Source organism: Mytilus edulis, chromosome 9 (genome assembly GCF_963676685.1).
Source record: "Mytilus edulis chromosome 9, xbMytEdul2.2, whole genome shotgun sequence".
Taxonomy (NCBI): domain Eukaryota; kingdom Metazoa; phylum Mollusca; class Bivalvia; order Mytilida; family Mytilidae; genus Mytilus; species Mytilus edulis.
Window position 1 is genome coordinate 46,101,430 of NC_092352.1, and position 22,262 is coordinate 46,123,691.

The 22,262-nt window shown below is 31.9% G+C and overlaps 1 protein-coding gene across 1 annotated transcript in view; it reads left to right on the forward strand.

The window, feature by feature from the left end:
- The first annotated feature begins 240 nt into the window (after positions 1-240).
- LOC139488488 (single-strand DNA endonuclease ASTE1-like) overlaps positions 241-22,262 on the forward strand; it is a 38,583-nt gene continuing 16,561 nt past the window's right edge. The window contains exon 1 of the mRNA XM_071274168.1: positions 241-338. The gene's annotated coding sequence lies outside the window, so the exon portion shown is untranslated. The remainder of the gene's footprint in view (positions 339-22,262) is intronic.

Genomic DNA, 22,262 nt, shown 5'->3' on the forward strand with positions numbered 1-22,262 from the left:
GATAACAACTATCATAATTCTGAATTGGTACAGGAATTTTCTTATGTAGAAAATGGTGGATTGAACATAGTTTTATTGCTAAACCTCTCATGTGTATGACAGTCGCATCAAATTCCATTATATTGACAACAATGCGTGAACAAAATATACAGACATAGGTAAATAAAAAAATAGGGGTAGAGCAGTCAACATTGTGTTATAATCTTTATCTTATCTTGAGTGCATACATATCTATTAATAGCAAAAGAAGACTTGAAACCAGGAAGCAGGAGGGGAAATACATCGATTGAAGTTGAGAAAAGAAACATTTTTTTAAGATATAGTTAAAGCGCATCACGGTTAAAAATTATTGATTAGAATAGATATTTTGAAATTCTCATCGACAATTTTTGAATCTCTCAATGTAAATTGAATCCATTAAGTTATCTTTATAATTTTTCTACAAATGTTTGATTGGTTGATTTAAGATAAAATCTTATTTAAACATAACAATGATTGTTATAAGCCTCAACCACACGCCTGGCAAATTGAAGCATAAAATCATGGGGACGTCTGACAAATTTCCAGTGTCCATGATCTATAAAATTTTGATCAAGACTGGTTGAAATTGGCATGGGAATTTCATAACAGAAGTTTAATTGTAATTTAATTTAGCGTTTCCAATATCGAAATGAATGCCAACTTATCTAAATGAGGGAGAGGGACAGTGAAGACCGAATTTCTTCCAATCACCAAACCTTATCCTTCAAAACGTTTAAGTTGTAATTTCAGATTAAGACGGGTGTAACAAGGTCAATCAGAGTCACAAGCACCCAAATGTTTTGTTCGATTGGAATCCAATCAAATGGAAAAAAGAAAAGCTATTCATATGTTAATGAGACAAAAAAAATGAATGAAAACAAATCACATCTTGTAGTAATGTATAATGTTCAACCATAGATACTTAACTGTATAACCTGTCAACCTTTAAATCGTCGTGACAAGAATAAACTGAGACTTACATTTGAACTTAGATGAATCAAGTTTTATACATTTGTAAATTTGCAACCAATGCATGCGTGTATACTAAACTAAGTCCTGTATGCACAATTTCTAATATTTATTTCGATTTTTGTTAAGATATTGTGACTATTGTGTAAAAAGAAGATGTAGTAAGATGGGAAATGAGGCATATCTCCACTAAACAATATGACACAGACATTGGGAACTATATTTTTCCGAAAAGTGGTTAAATATGTGAAATGCCCATACCGCATAGTCAACTAGAAAAGGTCCTGACATTTCAGATTAAGACGGGTGTAACAAGGTCAGTCAGAGTCACAAGCACCTAAATTTTTGTTCGATTGGAATCCAATCAAATAGGAAAAAGAAAAGCTATTCATATGTTAATGAGACAAAAAAAGTTAATGAAAACAAATCACATCTTGTAGGAATGTATAATGTTCAACCGTAGATACTTAACTGTATAACATGTCAACCTCTAAATCGTCGTGACAAGAATAACTGAGACTTCCATTTGAACTCAAATTTGCAACCAATGCATACGTGTATACTAAACTAAGTCCTGTATGCACAGTTTCAAATATTTATTTCGATTTTTGTTAAGATATTGTGACTATCGTGTAAAAAGAAGATGAAGTAAAATGACAAATGAGGCAAATCTCCACTATACAATATGACACAGACATTGGGAACTATATTTTACCGTACAGTGAATAAATATGAGCAAAGCCCATACCGCATAGTCAACTAGAAAAGGTCCTGAAATGACAAATGTAAAACAGTTCAAACGAAAATATGCAACACTCTGTAGCATGACACTGTATTATTATTTCATTTCCATTGTAGTGAAATATGTGTAGGATACTAACTCGCTTGATTAATTAGATTAAGAGAGCTATCATCAGCATGTTACGTTGGTGTAAGAAAGCTGTAAAGAAGAACAAGTGTATAATTTCTTTACTAGTTTCATTTATCGTGTTGTTGGCCATGGCGTATTGTGTATTTCAGAAATTAAATAAACCTACATATAATTTCAACTTTTTTCAAAATTCTTAATTTTTCGATAACTTTAAATTATTTTCGTTAAGATAAACGAAAAACAAGTATGAATTTGTTCCTATTTGAAGGAAGAGATATTTATGGTTATTGGTGAAATATAAATTGTATACTTTTCTTAAAGTACAAAAATATATCTTTTGAAACATGTTTTATATGTATTCACAGTTGTATGCTAAACTTTGCTTTATTATGGTGGTTATCTGAAATTTCGATTGGCAACAAAAACTCAAAATTCGTACTAAAATAGCTATAGATCATGTATTTTAAATATATGTGTCAAGAGAATTCTGCGTTGATCTTCATTATTTTAGTTATTCAATAATCATAGCATATACGTTTTGGCAATTTTTGCCAATTTAAAAAAAAATAAAGTTTTTCACCTGCCTTCACATATGAAGATTCCAAATAAGTTTGGTTATATTTTGAAAGAAGGATTGCAGTTATCGGCAATTTCTATGTTTATGATATTTCTGTCTTATATATTTTTAAAGCATGGGCTTGATACTCGGAAAAATATTACTCAATGACATCATGTACGTATCTATTCAACATCGTCATGCTGAAAACACTATAACTTACATCTGACAAGTGCACTTTAGCTTGCCTGAACAAATCTTTTGCTTGAGCTGTCATTTTATATTTGCAAATTCCATGGTCATAATTTATTTCATCATTAAAAATATGAGGAGCCGCTAAATTAACTCTTTTACGAGTAAAATAAAAAAAATACTTGACTCAAAATGCTTATTCCCTTATTAGATGAGAAAATCAGAAGCTCATAAACCTTAAATGAATTGAAAACAACAAGTATGGTCCTGACTTAGTACGTTAATTTTTTTATTTAGAAAAGTTGGATTAAACCTAGTTTTATAGCTAGCTGCATCTCGTATTGTATTGCAGTCAATACAATCCCATTATATTGACAGCAATGTGTCAACAAAACAAACAGACGAAACAGGTAAAAATGTCAAAAATAGAGGTAAGGTAGTCAACATTGTGTTATGGCCCGTAATGATTCTTTTTAGAGGTATTTTAGACATTGTCAAATAAGCAGGAGATATGGCTAGCCATAAAACCTTGTTCAACCCATAATTTTTTTTCTTAAAAGGTCCTGTACCAAGTCAGGAATATAGCAGTTGCTATCAAATAGACCGTTTCTATGTATATTTGCGATTGTTTGTGTAGCAGTTCAGTGTTTCTTTATTCTGTTGTTTTTTCCTCTTATAGATGACCTGATTCCTTCGGTTCTGGTTTTGGGACCCAGATTTGATTCAGTTAAATTGATTATGACTATAGAATAGTGGTATACTACTGTTGCCTTTATTTTTATTGCTGAATGTTAAACAACAGGACAAGCTACGGTTTTTACTTTTTTGGGTCTGTCATTGATACTGTGCTAATGAAGGTGTTAATTCCGCAGGAAAAACACGACAAACTCAATTCAGAGTAAGAAACCTTTATTGCAAGAGTTATGAGTATATGTCTCAAATTCGTTATCAAAAAGCTTTTAAAAGCTATTACACCAATGACATTTGATAAAGAGTTTATTATGTTGAGACCCCTGAATTAGTCCTCTGTTCTGGTATTTTGATGGTTGTCCTTTTGGCGGTTTCAGTTTGTGTCTCCTCTTTCTAAACGTCAGTCATTGTATCCAACTAGATAAGTTCAGATTTGTGTTGTAGTGATGTAGTCACTACGTTGTCGATTGATAGTGTTCCAGTAACCAATTTTATCAAGTCGTTAGAGCTAATAAATACAAGGGTTATATAGGATCTTTATTCAAGAAGTGATTATATAAAATTGATTTTATTATACCTCTGTTATAATTTTCTATATAAGGTAAGTATACAATGTTTCAACTAATTTTCAAATTGCAAGCGTTGAACTATTTGACCGGTCAATAGTTTCAAACTTTTGGACCTCGATGAAAATATTTGACCGCAAACGTCATTATATTTCTCTGAATTTCAAATGAAACTACGGGATTGAATGATTTTGACATACCGCGGGAGTTACAACGTCGCTCTTTTCATGCTGAATTATGGGTTGTCGTAAGTGCAGGACGTAACCATAGCATTTTAAAATACTTATGAGTTAAGGCCAAGTAACAGTAAATGAACGCCGTCTAGCGGATTCCGCGAAATATTGCGACGTTTTGTACGAATTACATCCCTTTGACCAGATTTTGCAATGTTAAAATTTCAACCGGCGACTTTTCAATGGGACAACGGTAAATCTGACGGAAAGTATGTATCTTCTAGGAGAATGAACTTGTTTGCTAAAATTAAAGAAATGCTACAGGATTTTGAAAATGAATATGAAAACAGTCATGAAGACAATCTTCAAAACGAAAATCAGGTGTTTGAGTTTGGATATTTGCCGACCAGTTAAAACAAGTGTGAAAACTGTTGCTCACCACTATTTCTACATAATTGTGATGAGGAAAAACAGTGCGGTCTCGACAGTATATTGAACTCTGACACAAAATAGTACTTTTGATGGCATTGTTTACTTAAACTAACCAACAAATATGCAGAAATGAAACTTCTGGTGAAAGGGAAATATATTTAGACCATTCTGAGTCAAAATTCACTTGTCTATGAGTTTGCGTTAAAAATTCAGGATTAATGCGCTACATAGTACAATAATTTAAGATTTCCAGAAAACAGGGAGTTATTTTGGTAGTACCTGTGTTTTCAAGATCAGAAATTTCATATAAGACTTTAAACATTGGTTGAAAATTGGCATGTAGAAAGGGGATACATGTACAATTCAGGATATACCTGGTTTCCTTAAAGTTAAACTTAAGGTAAAATATTTAGATAGCTTTTAAAATTGCAAGATTCGGTTGAACAGATAGGGATTTTTAATTGGTGGTCTGACACCTTTATTTTCGTTTTTCTCCCAAAATAACCCAAACTGAATAATCAGAAGAAAAGATGACAAATGCGACTATGCCTATATAGAACACAGAGGCATGGTGATTAATTCATTGTAGAAGGAAGAGAAGCGACACACAAAATTAGGTCTTCTCGTTTATTAGTATAGATAATCTAACTTTTCTTTTACAGTACTTTGTATATCCCATCCCTGTTTCACTTGAATTATTGTCAGCTTATTCGAATATGTGCATATTTTCTGGCACGTTTGAAATAAATGCAATTCATCTAATGTTTGAATGTAAATTTACACAATCATGTAATTATAAACATTTAGAATGTTTTAAAACAGGAAGAAATGTTTATAAGTGCAACACACGGTATTTTTGGACAAGAAATAAATTTTTCTTACACTTTTAAAATTCAAATGAAGTAAAACAAGAAATCAATCTGGTTGACGCAACAATGGCAATCTGTTACACGGAATAATAGTGGTGCATTTCTTTCCAGTGGGTCTCCATCAACACTGATTTACAGAAATCTTGGTAAGAATTTAGTCTTAGATGCTTGATTTTTTTATTAGTTTTTATTGGCTACGAACAAGCTGTCAGTAACTACGTGTAGTGGCGGATCCAGAGGGAGGCATGAGGGCGTACGCTCCCCCTTTTTGCTTGGACTTTTGTAAAAAGATTAATAAGACTAGACTTCGTGAACTTTGCCATTTCCCTTGTATTTAATTTTTATGAGACAAGTCTTTTCATATAAAGATTTTTTTCGCCAGTATTTACTGATTATTTCAAAAGTAAAATTACAAAATACTGAACTCCGAGAAAAATTCAAAACGGAAAGTCCCTAATCAAATAACAAATTCAAATGATAAAACACATCAAACGAATGGACAACAACTGTCATATTCCTGACTTGGTACAGGCATTTTCAAATGTAGAAAATGATGGATATAACCTGGTTTTATAGCGCTAAACCTCTCACTTATATGGCAGTCGCATCACAGTAGAGTGATTCGGTATGGTTGAGTTGACCAGTTCGTCGAAAAAACGTCACTCAGTCATTTTGAAATTCAAATTACAGGAACACATTTGCAATTCTGAGCATGAAAAATCATGACACTCTATTATAATCTCATGAAAAAAAGTTCCACATTAATATTATTTACCTACGAAATTATGTTTATCCCCAAACGCCCGCGCCTATCTTAAAATAACATAGCTGAATAATTATCCCCAGTCAGTATAAGCTCTGGACTAGATTTAAAGTGCAAGGTACGAGCCATTTGTTTCAGGAGGCAGTCTGAGATCTGAGAGTCTGGCCGTATTTAGATTGAAAACAATAATCTTGTCCACTTTTTGGCTAATAGAAACGAAAATTTCCAACAGAATAATATAGCATTAAATGACCATAATGAATAAAAAACGGGCGTATTTTTTTGAGGGACGGGGATTTGCATGAACTGATATATTGAATGATTTTATCAAGATCAGACTGCAATTTGCCTGCTGGTGTGGCCTTTATGTCTCCATTTGTCGACCGTCATTCATAAATTCGTTGTCATTTCAGACTCATTCGTAGCCTTTGGTTAATTTTCAATTGTGTTGGGTAAAACATATCAACCAAACATTTGTATAAAAATTGCTTGTTTGTCTTTTTTAACTCGTGTCGCTCGTATTGTAAAATTCATCGAATAGCGGCGTGTATCTTGTTTACAACAAGAAATCTGTGACCCATACTATAATTTTATGATAGACCATTTATGTGGAGAATACAACATCAAAAATGTCCAACTCTTACACTTAACAGCAACTATATAATATACATGCCCCACGTCTAGAACCGTTTAAAAAGTGCATTTTACACTTATTTTAAGTTTTTTAGCCAAAAAAATGTCCCAAAATTTGTTCGCCTCGCTCCGCTGGGCGAATTTAAAAAACTTCGCCCCCACTTTGCAAATTCCTGGATCCGCCCCTGTATTCTATATGTAGTATGTCAAAACTGTCCATACAAAAAAACCTATACTCACTGGGAAAAGACATCGTGTAGCAGGAAATAAGCAGAAGGGGTGCAAGTTTGGGACATTAATACTAAACTTAGTCTTGTACGGTAAGACTAGATATTCCCTATTTTGAAAATTATCACACCATTCGGAACAATTAAAAATATTTTCAAACTAGCGAAAAGGAAATGAACCACATAAATTAATACTGGTCATAAATTTTCCGCTGCTGTCAGTCAGTCATATAGATGACACTAAACTATCATACATTTAAAATTTTAACCTTCTTCACGATTGGAACAATAATGTAATATTCATACAACAGTTTTTAGACTATAACAAATGAAAAATAAACAAAAATGATGTTTCACGATCATTAATCCATCGCTAAATTTTGTATTCTGACGTGTTTTTTTTTTGTAATGGTGTTTTCTTTCACGTCCGCAATTTTGTTGAAAGTTTCGATGTTAAAAATAGAACACAAATCTTTTGAATAGATACAAGTATAAATAGTTTATGGTTTAAAGAGTTATACATGGAATATTATCCTAATAAAAGAACATTCAGTGGATCCTTAAAAGAATTTTCTTACTAGTATTGATTCGTATAGTTGTCTCTTCAAAGGAAATTGTTCTATATATATATGGGTAAAAATTAACCGAATAAAAAATAAAAATGTACTCTGAAAGTAGCATCTCAAATATAGAATAGAACTGTTCTCAATTCTATTTCACCCATAAAACTTGAAGGTCGAGAACGAGATTATATCGATCATCTCTATATAATACTACTGCTATATACCTACTAAAAAAAAGGAGGGGTCCTGATCCCAAAATCCCGGACTTTAAAAAATGAAATCCAGAGGTCCCGAATTTAAAGTAATTTAAAATAAATCCTGCCATCCCGAAATTCGAAAAAAGATTTCCCGGATCCCGAAAAATTCTAACGTAACCCCTGTTGTTTTAATAACTCGATATCTAATGCAGTTGATTTGGTATTAAAACATTGGCGAATTTTATAAAAAATAATTATATGAATATTTCATTGTTGAATATACAATCTGTCAGAAAAATATCATAAAAAAGTATTTCTTCTTTTTATTGTAGACAAACCAAGAGATCAGGATAATACTTTTAGGTAAGTCTGGGTCAGGAAAACGCCAGACAGGAAATAATCTCGGTCAGCTTACACCAGGCTTCCAAGTTAATCCTGGAGGTGACCAGGTTACCGTCAAATCCGATTCTGCAGCTGGCGAACGGTTTGGCAAACGGCTACTAATAATAGACACTCCGGGGATTTGGGGAGATGTAAAAGAAAATAACGCACTTTTAAATGAAATTAAAAGGAGTGTTCAAATGGCACATGGCGGTCCCCTCGTGTTTCTTCTAGTTACAGAAATGGGTCGTAATGTTGAATTTTACAAAATTATGCTTCGATATAAGCATTTGTTCGGAGAAAAAATGTTCAAGTACTCAATCGTTCTCTTTACAAATTTTGATGTTTGGAAAGATAGGTCAAAAGATAACAGGCAAGACCCAGATGTACACCAATATCTTCTAAACTTACATGATGGCGCAAAGGAGATACTCAAAATGTGTTGTGGCAGATATGCTATACTTGACAACAGAAACATTGAGGGTGAAATGGACGGACACCTAAGGTTGCTGCTGGAAAAAATAAAGGATTTAGTTATACTGAACATGAAGAACAACGAAAATTTCTATACCGAAGAGGAGAAAACAATTTGTACTGAACAGCATGACAGAATGCATCTAGTTAATAGGAAGAATTCTCTGTGGAGGAACACAACATTTGTAATCTTAAGCATGTTAAGCTTACTTGGAGGAATTCTATTTCATAAATATGTAAACAAAATTCAGCTTTTTGACAGGGGTTGTTTACGTTTATTTCAAAAATTGCCTTCAAAACTTTTTTTCTAAATTGTTAAGATTTTTTCAACTTAATCTCAATTTTTCAGATGGGTGAATATAATTAGCTGTATATAGTCTTTAGTTGTCTATGTTGTGTATGAATAACTGTTGTTTATCATCTATTCTGCTTTCGTGTGGTTTGTTGTTGGCCTTTCATAATCAATTTGTTCTCGACTTACGAGTTTCAATGTTGTTTTTGCTATGTCTATTCCTGTACAATTATAGATTTTACAAAACTATTTGGAAATAATCATTAACAATAAAAACAGAAGAATATAAATGAATATTCCTAAAATATAGATAGCAGTATTTGTGTTTGCTATAGTTAGACAATTGTATAATAAATCTTCATTGTAAAACAAAATAGTCAGTTGATTAATCTAACTTCTTTTAATGAGAGTATTGTATAAACCAAGGGAGCTACTTTTGTTTTTAGGGATAGGAGGTAGAATGCAATTTAAAAAAAAGGCAGGATGAGACACTTTGCAAAGATGGAAAGGCAAGACAGAGTTTGCAACTAAAAGAAAATCCAAATCTTTGTAAAGTCATTATCTATATTGTTTTCGAGCATTATTTTCTAAATATTTTCTACGTTGATCTATCACGTCTCAAAATAGTTTCTGTTATTTCAAAGTTTGATAGATGATCTGATGAAAAAGGGATAAAATCAGATTTGGACAAAGATTCCGGGATTTGTTCTATCCATTTTAAGCTCGCCTGGTATATACAAAAACAATCATGTCTGATCTTTAGAAAGATATTCTATTTTCAAAGTTACCATTTTTATCACAATTGCCTCCTTTTCAGATGTTCACGAATCATTTTGATACATAACATTCATTTGCGATGTTGGAACATTTTGTCTTTTATTGACATAAGGTGATATGGGAGTATAAATTTAAAATGTTAGAATTTATTCTTCCTTTGCCAAACGTAGTTTTATAAGTTCGAAATTATAATCAAAGTGATAGGTCACCGCGCATTTTCTCAAGCTGCAGGTTGTGATATAATGACACATTTTGTGAAAATTATACAGGAAAAAAAATCAATACGTGATTAGAAGCTAAACTAAATTATAGAATTGTAAAATAAAATATAAAAAAGATAGCTTTTAGAAAATGCATTGAGATTATCAAAATAAAAGGTGGGGTCACCGTACGTTTGTTCCGGCTAAAGTACAAAATAGCAAAATTCCATGTAGATTCTTTCAGAAAAGCACTATTCTAGAGTTACCTCCCCTTAAGGTGCTTATTTATTTTATAAACATTAAAAATCAAGCAAGAAATAATCTACACTGATAAAAATATTTATATTCATTTGTAATAATGTTATACATTTGTACTTTAAAATGAAAATTCAAATTAGTTATCTGCATGCCTGCATAAATTTTTGCTAACTTTGCTGGACCTGATTTTTCTGTTTTTTTACAATCCAAGATGGCAAAAGACACCCATCCCACCTTCAATGGTTGTCTAGTCTTTTCATTCAACATGGTTAATGAGTCAATTCTACGCTGGCTATGACCATACAACTCCTGTTTTTGATATCTCCCGTTTTGTAAATTTGGAAACATCATTAAGAATGTTAATAATTTCATATCTAGTCTCGTTACACAAGATGTGTTGGAAATGAGTTTTTTTTGGGAACGGTTGATTTGGCCCTAGCAGGGCGATTCGCCCATTTTCCGTTGAGTTTATTTAATTTTGAACATAGATTGAAAGCGTTAGAGTCTAAATCAGCACAAAGGAAAGATGTATGATATTAATATATAACTGACTTCATATTGATTTTTTCTACTGGGATAATAGTGTTTTGTTTTCTTTTTTCCTAGTATATTGGCATTTGGTTAAATATAGTCAACAAGAATGCAGGTCAAATGAAACGACATTGGAAGTGTTTTAAAAAAGAATCATCGTCATATCAACATGCCTGTAATTCAGTGGTTGTCGTTTTTTTTTTTTATTGTTACATATTTGTTTTTCGTTCATTTTATTATTTAAATAAGGCCGTTTGTTTTCTCGTTTGAATTGTTTTACATTGTCATATCGAGGCCTTTTATAGCTGACTATGTGGTATTGGCCTTGCTCATTGTTGAAGGCCGTACGGTGACCTATAGTTGTTAATGTCTGTGTCATTTTGGTCTCTTGTGGACAGTTGTCTCATTGGCAATCATACCACATCTTCTTTTTTATATGTCTACAAAACAAAAACATTTGCACTGTTGCAGTAATACATATATGGTGACTATACTTTTCCGTTATTCACATACAGACTAACTAGTCTCCTCCGACTTTATATAAACACAATTTTCTGTAGACAAGCTTACTATCTGCTTATCAGTGCTACAAATGATTTTATTGACAGGTGATTGTTTTGGAAAAATCCTTGCGAAATACACTTTCAGTTTCGGTTTCGGTTTAAAGTATGTATTAAGAAAATATTATATCTAATTATTTACATAATTATTTACAGAAATGATATAATTATATCGACGTTACGATTATGTATTTTTTATTAGCTGCCTTCCGCTTTTTATTACAATAAAATCAAAATATACCATAGGGGTATTGGAAACTCATAAGTCGACAATAAATGACAAATCGATGGTTGTTAAATAATGCTTATCAAATTTAATGTTTTACCATAAACAAGAATTGAAGAACCTTCCTTTGGAACAATATCTAAAAAGAACAACCTCTGACATGTGACTGTTTCCACTCGGTTTAAAATTTAAGCCCCTTTGGCTCTGTAATAACTGAGGTTCTAAACATAATTCACCATGAATATCTCTTGGTTCTAAGTTGAAAAAATCCAAAGTATCAATGTAACTGAACGCTTTGTCAGAATGGGTCAAAACAATCAGGTCTTTGTTAAAACGCCGTATTTATCAGTTAAACAATTGTGTGAATGATCGACTAAAGAGGCTGTAAAATGTCTATCGTCTGTTCATGATTAGTGTGTTGTTGTTCCTGTGAATGTCGTGTACAAGTTGCAATTTTGTACAGGTTATAATATATAATTTGTACAATGCTAACATACAAGTTATAACATGTCCAAAGTACCTCGTACATGTTATAACTTGTACAAAATATTGCTTAGAAATTGTTTTAACCTGTAAAAAAATTGAAAATAATAATGATATGCATGCATGATTGAAATTTTTTTAATTTTTTTTTTTTTTTTATATATTAAACATATTTTATTAACAATCACCTGTTACATCAACCCTCAGTTGCCCAGGGAAGCAACTAAGGGGGCCCCAATTTTTACAGTCTCATTTGTCGGGGAAAAAGCAAATGAGAAAAAAACTCCCGCTATAAATTATTAACATCAACCTTTATAAATATTATCTATCCTTGTACCAATGTACATGTACCTGCAATCAATATCGATCTATATATCTATAACTCTCACCATATATAATTATTTGAATAAAGTATGTTTTTTATCTTCATTTATTTCTCACAAAGGCTACCTGTATTTATTAAGCAGTTTCAATTTTATCGTACATCAAGTCTTTTGTTATGTTATTTCATGATTGAAATTTAATAAATGATAAAGAAACAATAATCAAAAGCAAAAGAAGGTAGATTATTTACATAAAATACTACATTTTCATTCATTTTAAAAACAATTTATTTTTACTTGTTGCTACTGGAAAGAGACATTTGTCACCTTGAGAAGCACAAAACTTTCATTCTTCTACATTTAAACCCACAAGACTTACAACTGCTTTTCTTATGCAATACACCTTGCCATCCACTCAATTATAACTCGCGCACTATCTCTCTCACACTCATTGTTACAAGTCAAACATATTTAAAGTTGCATTTGCAAAAATTTGAATCTTGTTTCTACTACAGTATCCCTTTATTTGTGCAACTTTAGTTCCAATTTTATAGTAACAATGTTTATTCACATTCATCACCACGCCTTTTATGTTTCTTTCATCAGCAGGGCTAGAGAACAATTAATAAATTTATTAGATTTTACTTATCATTAACAATTTTTTTCCATGTAAAGATTTGCTTGATTTTAAATGTTTAAAATTTGCAATATAATGGGACATTACTCCGAAATAGTACATTTCTGATGGAATCTACATGAATTCGCAATTTTGCTTCTTCATACTTTAGCCGGAAAAAACGAACAGTGACCCTATCTGTTCTATTGATATTATCAAAGCATTTAATAAAAGCTATCTTCTATTTTATTTTACAATTATATCCTTTAGTTTAGCTTCTAATCACATATTGATGTTTTTTCCCTGTATAATCCATACAAAATGTGTCATGTTATCACAACCTGTAGCTTAAGAAAATGCCCGGTGACCTATTATTTTCTTTATATTTTATATCATATGACTATATATACTTCATTTTGGCAAAGTATGAACAAATTCTATCATTTTTTATTGAAACTTCCATATCACCTTAAGGTATCAAGTAATTATAAAAACTATTTATCTGGTCATTAAGTGTATCAAAGAGATATTACACTAAAATGAATTGACAATAACAAAAAATTGATGAAAATACTGCTGAGGTTAATGGCATGCTTTGTAATAATAAAACATATTCTTATTTGCAAATGTTATACAAGTTAAACCTATTTTAAGCAACATTTTGTACAGGTTATAACATGTACGAGGTACTTTTGTACATGTTCTAACTTGCATGTTTGCATTGAACAAATTATAACGTGTACAAAAATTTTGTACACGATATGGACACAGCTCCAAATAATATTGTCTTTGTATGGGAATCGTATTACTACGAGTATCTTCTAAAAGAATTAGGAATAAATCAACACTCAGGTTACCCTACATACAAAAACATATCATTTAACAAGGATGAGCTTTTCTTGAATCATAAGTCCTACATGGCTTACAGGGGCGGATCCAGGAATTTATTAGGGGGTGGTCACCTTTTGAAATCTTAAATTAAAATTCATTTTTTTATTGGTATCATGAAAATAGTTACAACTATAGAAGACAAAAGTTACACATTATTTATAAAATTGATTCCAATTTCATTTTTTTTTGGATGCCTGCGTGCAAACATGTCAACTATAACATCAAGTTCTTACTCTAAATTGTAATGCACGTGCATCGGTGCAAGTCCATTTAGTCGGTCCTGGCCCATTGTTGCACGTACAAATGTTTTCAGTAACCCAAGCTCACTATTCGAACGCTCACATTCACAACTTGTTACACTCATTGTGCAAACAATTTTGAGAATTGCATATATATTGGGATAATCAAGTTTGTTGCATTTTTTAATGGTTTCAGCAGCTGACTTTGGCAATGTATCTGTGGTATGTTTCCAGAAATGCAACCACCTATCTACTTCCGAAGAAATTCCAAATGAACTAGGCAAGTCAGAGTGATAAAAATCAAGAAACGGTTTAATGTTCTCGAGTATTACATGAGCGTGTTGTTTCTGGATAGTCATCTCTGGAATTAAAACAAGCGCCATAACAGCTGTTTTAGAAAGAGAAGAAAATCTATCATTAATGCCAGAGATCAGTTCATCAATATACGGCTTACAGAGTGCATGTCGAAAGTAAACATCCCGGAATTGAAACTTCTGTCCGAAATATGTTTTGCATCATCCCTATGGCCCCTTATAGGAAGGTTCTGTTTGCCACAAAGCACAACACACTTGCATATAGATTTCAAAACAGTTCTGTTTGCTTTTATACGTTCATTCATTGCTTTATCAATAAATGTTTGAATATCAGTAGTCCTTTGCTCAATGTTGTCAAGAAAAAGTTGAGCTTTTGCTCTAGCTTCAGTATGACTTTTTTTACATGATTTCTCATCACAGCCGAAATGATCGTTAAGTCTTGTACTTGCATGTGCCATATATGTTAGTGGTTTGCATGATAATGTTCCCAAACTATCAACCCCAAACAGAGCACAGTATATGCAGTAAGCTTCTTCTTGTGAAGGTGAGTACACTAGCCCACCATAGCGATTTAGCCAATTCAGTTGAAACAGTCTGTTCTTTCCTGCATATCTTTTATAGGAAAGTTATAGTTTATTTCAGGTTGGAAATGATTTCTTATCAAATTAAATTCTCTTCGTTTGTTAATAGTTATCAAAGGTACCAGGACTAATTTAGTACGCCAGACATGTAACTTACATGTTGATTGTTTTACAAAACCAATGTCGTTTGTACTTATATGTAAGTCGGGGGTTGTTTCTTTAATCTGATCCCTTTTATTTGTATCAATGCTAGGTCCATTACAAGTCGTTGGTACTTCAGAGGGGGCTGATTTGTGGCGTTTCCTGAAGGAAAGAGGGTATAAGTTACTAAAAAAATTGGAATGAGCGAAACTTTTAGACAAACAAATGATGGAACGGGGGTATTCATTCAATATAGAATATTTGGGACAAGATCCCTAATGCGCCTTGAAATGAGGAACTCAAAAGTCACGTGTAAACAAAAATTCTCTGTGTAGTGATATTTGACACTTTTCTATGATAAACAAGTGACTGAGCTTAACCATTTGAGTTAATTTAGAAAGTAGGGGAACACAGAATAAATGTGTAAAATCTATGGAGCTATTAAATGTGTTCAAAGTATTAAATTTTCAAAGAACTTTTTGTGTTAAAAATGGGATTATTTACCATGAGGAGCCGCATCACAAAAGGATACTCGGGGTTTGCTAATTTACGGAAAAAGTAATCTCACTTCGTACCCCGAAACTTTAACCACATATGTCAAAATGTCTCAGCTTCGAAACGAGCCATCACACATATCCAAGTTAACGATATGGACTGAGCAACAGAAGAAAACGTTACCATTACTGCCTATGGAAAAACTAATGCGCATCTGTACCCATTTATGTGACTTTAAAACTTAAAAAAAAAATTTGAATTTTGACATCACAGTAAAAAAATATTATTGGTCGAGAAAAGTTATTATACAATTTTTAAAAATTTAGATAAACGTAATGTAAAAAAAGTATAAATTACCTGCTAAAAACATCTAAGATTGAGGACTGTCTGTTCATTTTTACACCTTAACATCAAAGAAATTGACCAGGTAATTAGCGATTGTTGATTACATGTTCATTGTATAAACATACCTGTCAAGGTACATGTATTTAGCCTTAAGGTAAGTAATGACAACTTTATGACTGGTGATTACGATAGACAAATTGATTTGATCGACGAATTTATTTTTCAAAATGTTCAAGGTGCATCATTTTTTGGTACATGGTGCACCATTTTTGCAAACCCAGGGGGTGGATTGGCACCGGGTGACCACCCCCTGGAGCCGCCTCTGGCTTAAATGATCATTATATTGAATAAAAAATCAGAGGACTTACTTTGTTTGTATTGGATTTCAAAGCTTCACAAAACTTTGTATAAACCGGTCCATTGCCGGCTCATCTACATGCTCGACTAAATAATTGCCCATTAGATTAACAAAAAGTATGTCCACATTGAGAGAGGGTCTTCATACATACTGTGAAACGGTTTACTCGCGAAGTGGTATTAACCCTATGTGATGATGTGGATTCCAAAAAAAAAACTCGAAAGAACTTCTGGACTATTCTGAATATTTATTCTGAAATAAGTTCTTAAAAAACTTTTGATTTGTCAACCCTGTATACCACCATTTCACATGTAAAAAAAAAAGTAAAAATCACAAAAATACTGAACTCCGAAGAAAATCCAAAACGGAAATTCCCTAACGAAATGGCAAATAAAAACTTTAAACACATCAGACGAATAGATAACAACTTTCATATTCCTGACTTGGTACAGGCATTTTCGTATGTCGAAAATGGTGGATTAAACCTGGTTTTAAAGCTAGCTAAACCCTTAAGATTTTTTCTCTGTACCATTTTTTTTTGGTAAAGGGACATAACAACACTACTAACCGTGAATTGAAATCATCCCTGCCAACTAACATAATATGGAATATACACGGACTCCATGAGGTTGCTTTTAACCAATCATAATCCTAGACATGAATAGGAGTTAAGCTAAAATTAATAACCCCACTACTAATATAATACTATCATTATATGATTTTAATAGTTAGAAAATGCATACAATAAGATCATTACAAACATAAATCAAATTTTATATTCTATTATTAGAAATTAACCTTTGACTAACTGTATGTGGTGATGACAGATTTGTGTAACACTTATTGATGTATAATGCATTGCTGTTATTTTTGCTCTTCTATGTTTTGTTATTTTGTCTTCATACATACTGTGAAACGGTTTACTCGCGAAGTGGTATTAATCCTATGTGGATTCCAAAAAAAAACTCGAAAGAACTTCTGGACTATTCTAAATAGTTAATTATTCTGAAATAAGTTCTTAAAAAACTTTTGTTTTTTCAACCCTAAATACCACCATTTCACACGTAAACATAAAAGTAAAAATCACAAAAATACTGAACTCCGAAGAAAATTCGAAACGGAAATTCCCTAACGAAATGGCAAATAAAAAATTGAAACACATCAGACGAATAGATAACAACTGTCATATCCTGACTTGGTACAGGCATTTTCGTATATCGAAAATGGTGGATTAAACCTGGTTTTAAAGCTAGCTAAACCCTTAAGATTTTTTTCTCAGTACCATTTTTTTTTGGTAAAGGGACATAACAACACTACTAACCGTGAATTGAAATCATCCCTGCCAACTAACATAATATGGAATATACACGGACTCCATGAGGTTGCTTTTAACCAACCATAATCCTAGACATGAATAGGAGTTAAGCTAAAACTAATAACCCCACTACAAATATAATACTATCATTATATGATTTTAATAGTTAGAAAATGCATACCATAAGATCATTACAAACATAAATCGAATTTTATATTCTATTATTAGAAATTAACCTTTGACTAACTGTATGTGGTGATGACAGATTTGTGTAACACTTATTGATGTATAATGCATTGCTGTTATTTTTGCACTTCTATGTTTTGTTATTTTGTTGTTTTCTCTTATAGTTAATGTGTTTCCCTCGGTTTTAGTTTTAGTTTATAACCCGGATTTATTTTCTCTCATGACGTTTTTTAGAATTACAAATACAGTAAATTCAATTCCGTTATTTCAATGTAAAACTGCAACTTAAACAACAAAACCCAAAAAAGTATTTTTGTGCTTATATTTGGAGTAATTTTGAAAATAAAATGTGTTTACAGCCTTGTATCACCTTCCCTGCTGATCCAATGCTTGTGTCTGTCGTAGAGTCAATTTTTTAGACGAACGTATACATCAGTTGTTTGACCTGCTAGTCAAATGATTTTTTGTTAAAATATACTTTTTCACTTTTTTGGTCTTTTGGATAATGTTGCTAGTGTTGTATTCAAACCCCTCTCCAAAGAAATTTGTTTTCCATGCACACGTATAAAAATTGTAGTTTTTATTATTGCACATTCATATGTTTGAAAGTTGTTTTCAATTTAGACTTGTATATATTTTTTCGTTTGAGCTTGTATTGTATTTGCCTTCGGGTTTACATGATCCGTTCATCTTGTTTCGACTCAAATGGTGTACAATGTTTTTTTCATCTCATGTTTGCGGTATTCTATTTTTCACAAGTTTATTGTTTTTTGTTTGGTAATTAATTAATAATAAGATCCATTTTATAACATCTTGTAATCCGTTTATTTAAAACGCATTTGACAAGCAGGTCGAACATTTAATGTTCTTAAACTCTGCTGACTGCCATTGGCCTTGTCGAAACTTGTTCCCCTACTTTTGTTACATAGTGATCAAAAGGCATAGACTACGATTAATAAAAGATATTTTTGTTAATTCGAGTGATGCCTTTTCTTGTCGGCTTTATTTCGGGAAGTAACAGAGAAAATGTAAAGTAAAATGTACACCTGACAGATTTATTATAATTTGGCTTTTGTGAAAGATAATAATTTTACTGACCATGCAATTACATCAATATTAGTTTTCTTATAAAATAATTGTAAATTGTACTTTTGAAATAATATTTCTCAGATGAAATAACACAAAAAATGAATATCCAAATGTGTCAACTCTTTTTATTGTAGAATTTTCCGACTAACCAAAACATTAGGAAATTTTTTTTATGCCTGTACGGTATTAGTAAAAGTCGTACAGGAGTTGATATTCTCGGTAATAAAACAGAATTCAATGTGGACAACGGAGTTAGGCCAAATACCATTAGATGCAAATCCGAACCAGGCAGAGGTTTGGCAAGCGATTTTGCATAAAAATCCCCGGAGTTTGGCAAGAGAAAAACGAAAATAAGAAACTTAAAAATGAAATTAATTAAGGTTTGCAACTTTCCCCTTGGTCACAAAAAGTGGTGATTTGTCGAATTCACCAAAATATATAATCTATATCAGAGTTTTTGAGAAAATATGTTCATGAATACAAAACTACATGCCTCGAAATTAAGGAAAGTATTTGAAGTTAAAAGACGGGTTTCATACCGTAATCGTCGCATTCGAAGTATTCATCCTTTCAAAATATGTAACATTTCGATGATTCTCTTTGATCATATAAACTACGAAATATATTATTAAAATAGATTTTAAAAAGTTTGTGAGTGACCATGACTTCATCAGTGGTAATCACGAGATTTTACGAATGTTATTTTTTGTATTTCCCAGGTAAATCATTTATACATAAACATGTATTTGAAATGGCTGTTTTCTGCTCTTTAGTCAGGTTTTTTTTCATTGACACATTCTCCGTTTCCATTTTCAATTCTACAGTTAATTCTTTTTTTTCCGATTCCATGTACAAATGTAAATGTATAGTAAACTTTACTCAGTTATTTTAAAGATAAATTATATTTATAAACCAATAATTTAATTTTGGATGTAACGCGTATTCTGATTGTCTGACGTTATTTTGTTATCATCCCATAGACATAATTTAGTCATGTGACCGTGACGTCATCAACGTTTTTTCATGGTTTTCTACGGTTTATAATGGAATTTAGAAATAAATTATAAGAAATGACTGTAATATTTTTTCTGCTTATTCGAAATAACATTAAAAAAAATGTGGTGCACACTGTTAAGGTAACACGATACCGAATGGCATATCTCCCGATTTCCAAAATTTTTGGCATACGTCTACTTTGAATCGAGTTACATCGGAATATGTAATAAAAAATGGGGTCACCATTTTTGTTTTTTTGTAATTTTCATAGGAAAACGTCAATTTTGGCGACAAATTTACTTAGGTATATAGGGGAAATGCCTTTTTTTCAGCTTACCTTTTTAGATTTTCGAATGGATGGCTATTTTCTTATATACGGAGAAAAACAAAAAACTAACATAATATCCAGGATTGCATAGTGAATCCATACACGTATAGAAACTCATATGTCACCATCCTTGTTTTTGAAATAAATGGCTTCAAAGTTGATCGATAGGCCTAGAACTTGAACAAAAACGTGTGACGTTATGGTGTACGGAATATAACGTTATTCCTTCTCAGAGAAATGGAGAGAAAAATATGTGTCGGGATCTGAATGAGTATATTTTATTTTCATTTCCCCTGTCGACTGTCGTAAAGTTCCTAGTAATGCAATATAAAATTCTACTGAATCAAATATAATTTTATTTCATCCTGCACAAGGAATTTCACTCATATAAATTAATATTAATATCGTCTGATTTTCACATCAAACGAGCATATACTTGAAACTTGCGTGAACAGGTTCCATGTGAATCTTAATTTATGATAATAGTTCATGCATAAATCACCGTAATTTTTTACACGTTAAGTTCACGTAAATATTTGAAATAAAATTATTTAAATAATATCTTTGTTCTAAAATTTGATTAAAACCATAAAAAGTACCTTCAGATTTACGTGAAAATTAAATGAAACATTTCACGTGAGATTCATCCGAATTACTGATTTTTAACTCCATCATATTAGACAATGGTGGTATATCACTGCATCCCGTGATGCACAAATATAGTATTTTAAACAAATTGATTCATTTAACAGTTTTTTAATTACTCGGTTTGATGGTTGTTCAACGTTCAGTGGCAAATAGTTCATGCATGCTCGGGACGATACAATACAATTTTGAAAACAGTTGTTTATAAAAGGCACATTTGATGCATCACTCAAAAAAGATCAATAATTCTGTTATTTGTGAAAATAATGAGGAAAAATAATGTTCCTGATAAAATACACATTACAAAAAATAAAATAACAAAACTCCAAGAAAAATTCAAAACGAAAAAATCCCTTATCAAATGACGAAATCAAAAGCTGAAAAACATCAAAAGAATGATAAACAGCTGTCATATTCTTGACTTGGTACATACAATACATGTAGTATAGTGTACTCTGCGTGGTGTAAATGTGTTACTTGTTTGCTCAGCAAGTCGGACAAACCTTCCAAACTGTTAACCCGAATAATTCAGTCGTTATATTCCGCTTACTACATTAAGTAGGTAAGAGAGATCGATTACGGGGAGGGACTGAATTATAAATAAAGTATCATATTACCCCATTTCCATAATGAGCAAGCGGTAACATATATATATATTTAGTTTTGAGTAACTGTTCAATTTTGGTCTTCCTCGCGGTCTAAAAAATTAGAGGCAATGATTTAAATTTTAACAACTAAAGTTCCAAGTTACGGGTGTAAATTGTAGGATTGATTGCTTTGATTATTGGTTGGTTAACGTCCAGTGGAAAATATTTCATGCATGTTCAGGACGAGAACAAGTTAACAATAAATACAATTCATGCAGGTAGGTTTTGCAATAGAGGCAGGGCATCCGCGATGATGGTCGGGAGAATTTTAACTGACGCTATACACATTATTTATGTATGTGCCTGTCCCAAGTCAGGATCCTGTAATTCAGTGGTTGTCGTTTGTTTATGTGTTACATATTTGTTTTTCGTCCTTTTTTTTAATATATATTAATAAGGCCGTTAGTTTTCTCGTTTGAATTGTTTTACATTGTCTTATCGGGTCCTTTTATAACTGACTATGCGGTATGGGCTTTGCTCATTGTTGAAGGCCGTACGGTGACCTATAGTTGTTAATGTCTGTGTCATTTTGGTCTCTTGTGGACAGTTGTCTCATTGGCAATCATCCCACATCTTCTTTTTATATATATATATACTTATATACTTGTTCTAAAAACTAATTTTAAGAAAGAAACTTTCCGGGCCTTTTCCGACGCCTAGTATGCGAGCAATATGGCCCTTAGAGCCCTAAAAGGTAACTTTAATTTTCTTTCAGTCTTTTTTTCTCCCAGCTTGTACATGTACATTATTTCCAACTCAAAACTAAAAAACACCGAATACCCATGCAAGCGTAAATTAACACGAATATAAAATGTAAATGATTTCAAGATCTAGCTTTTTTACAGTCTC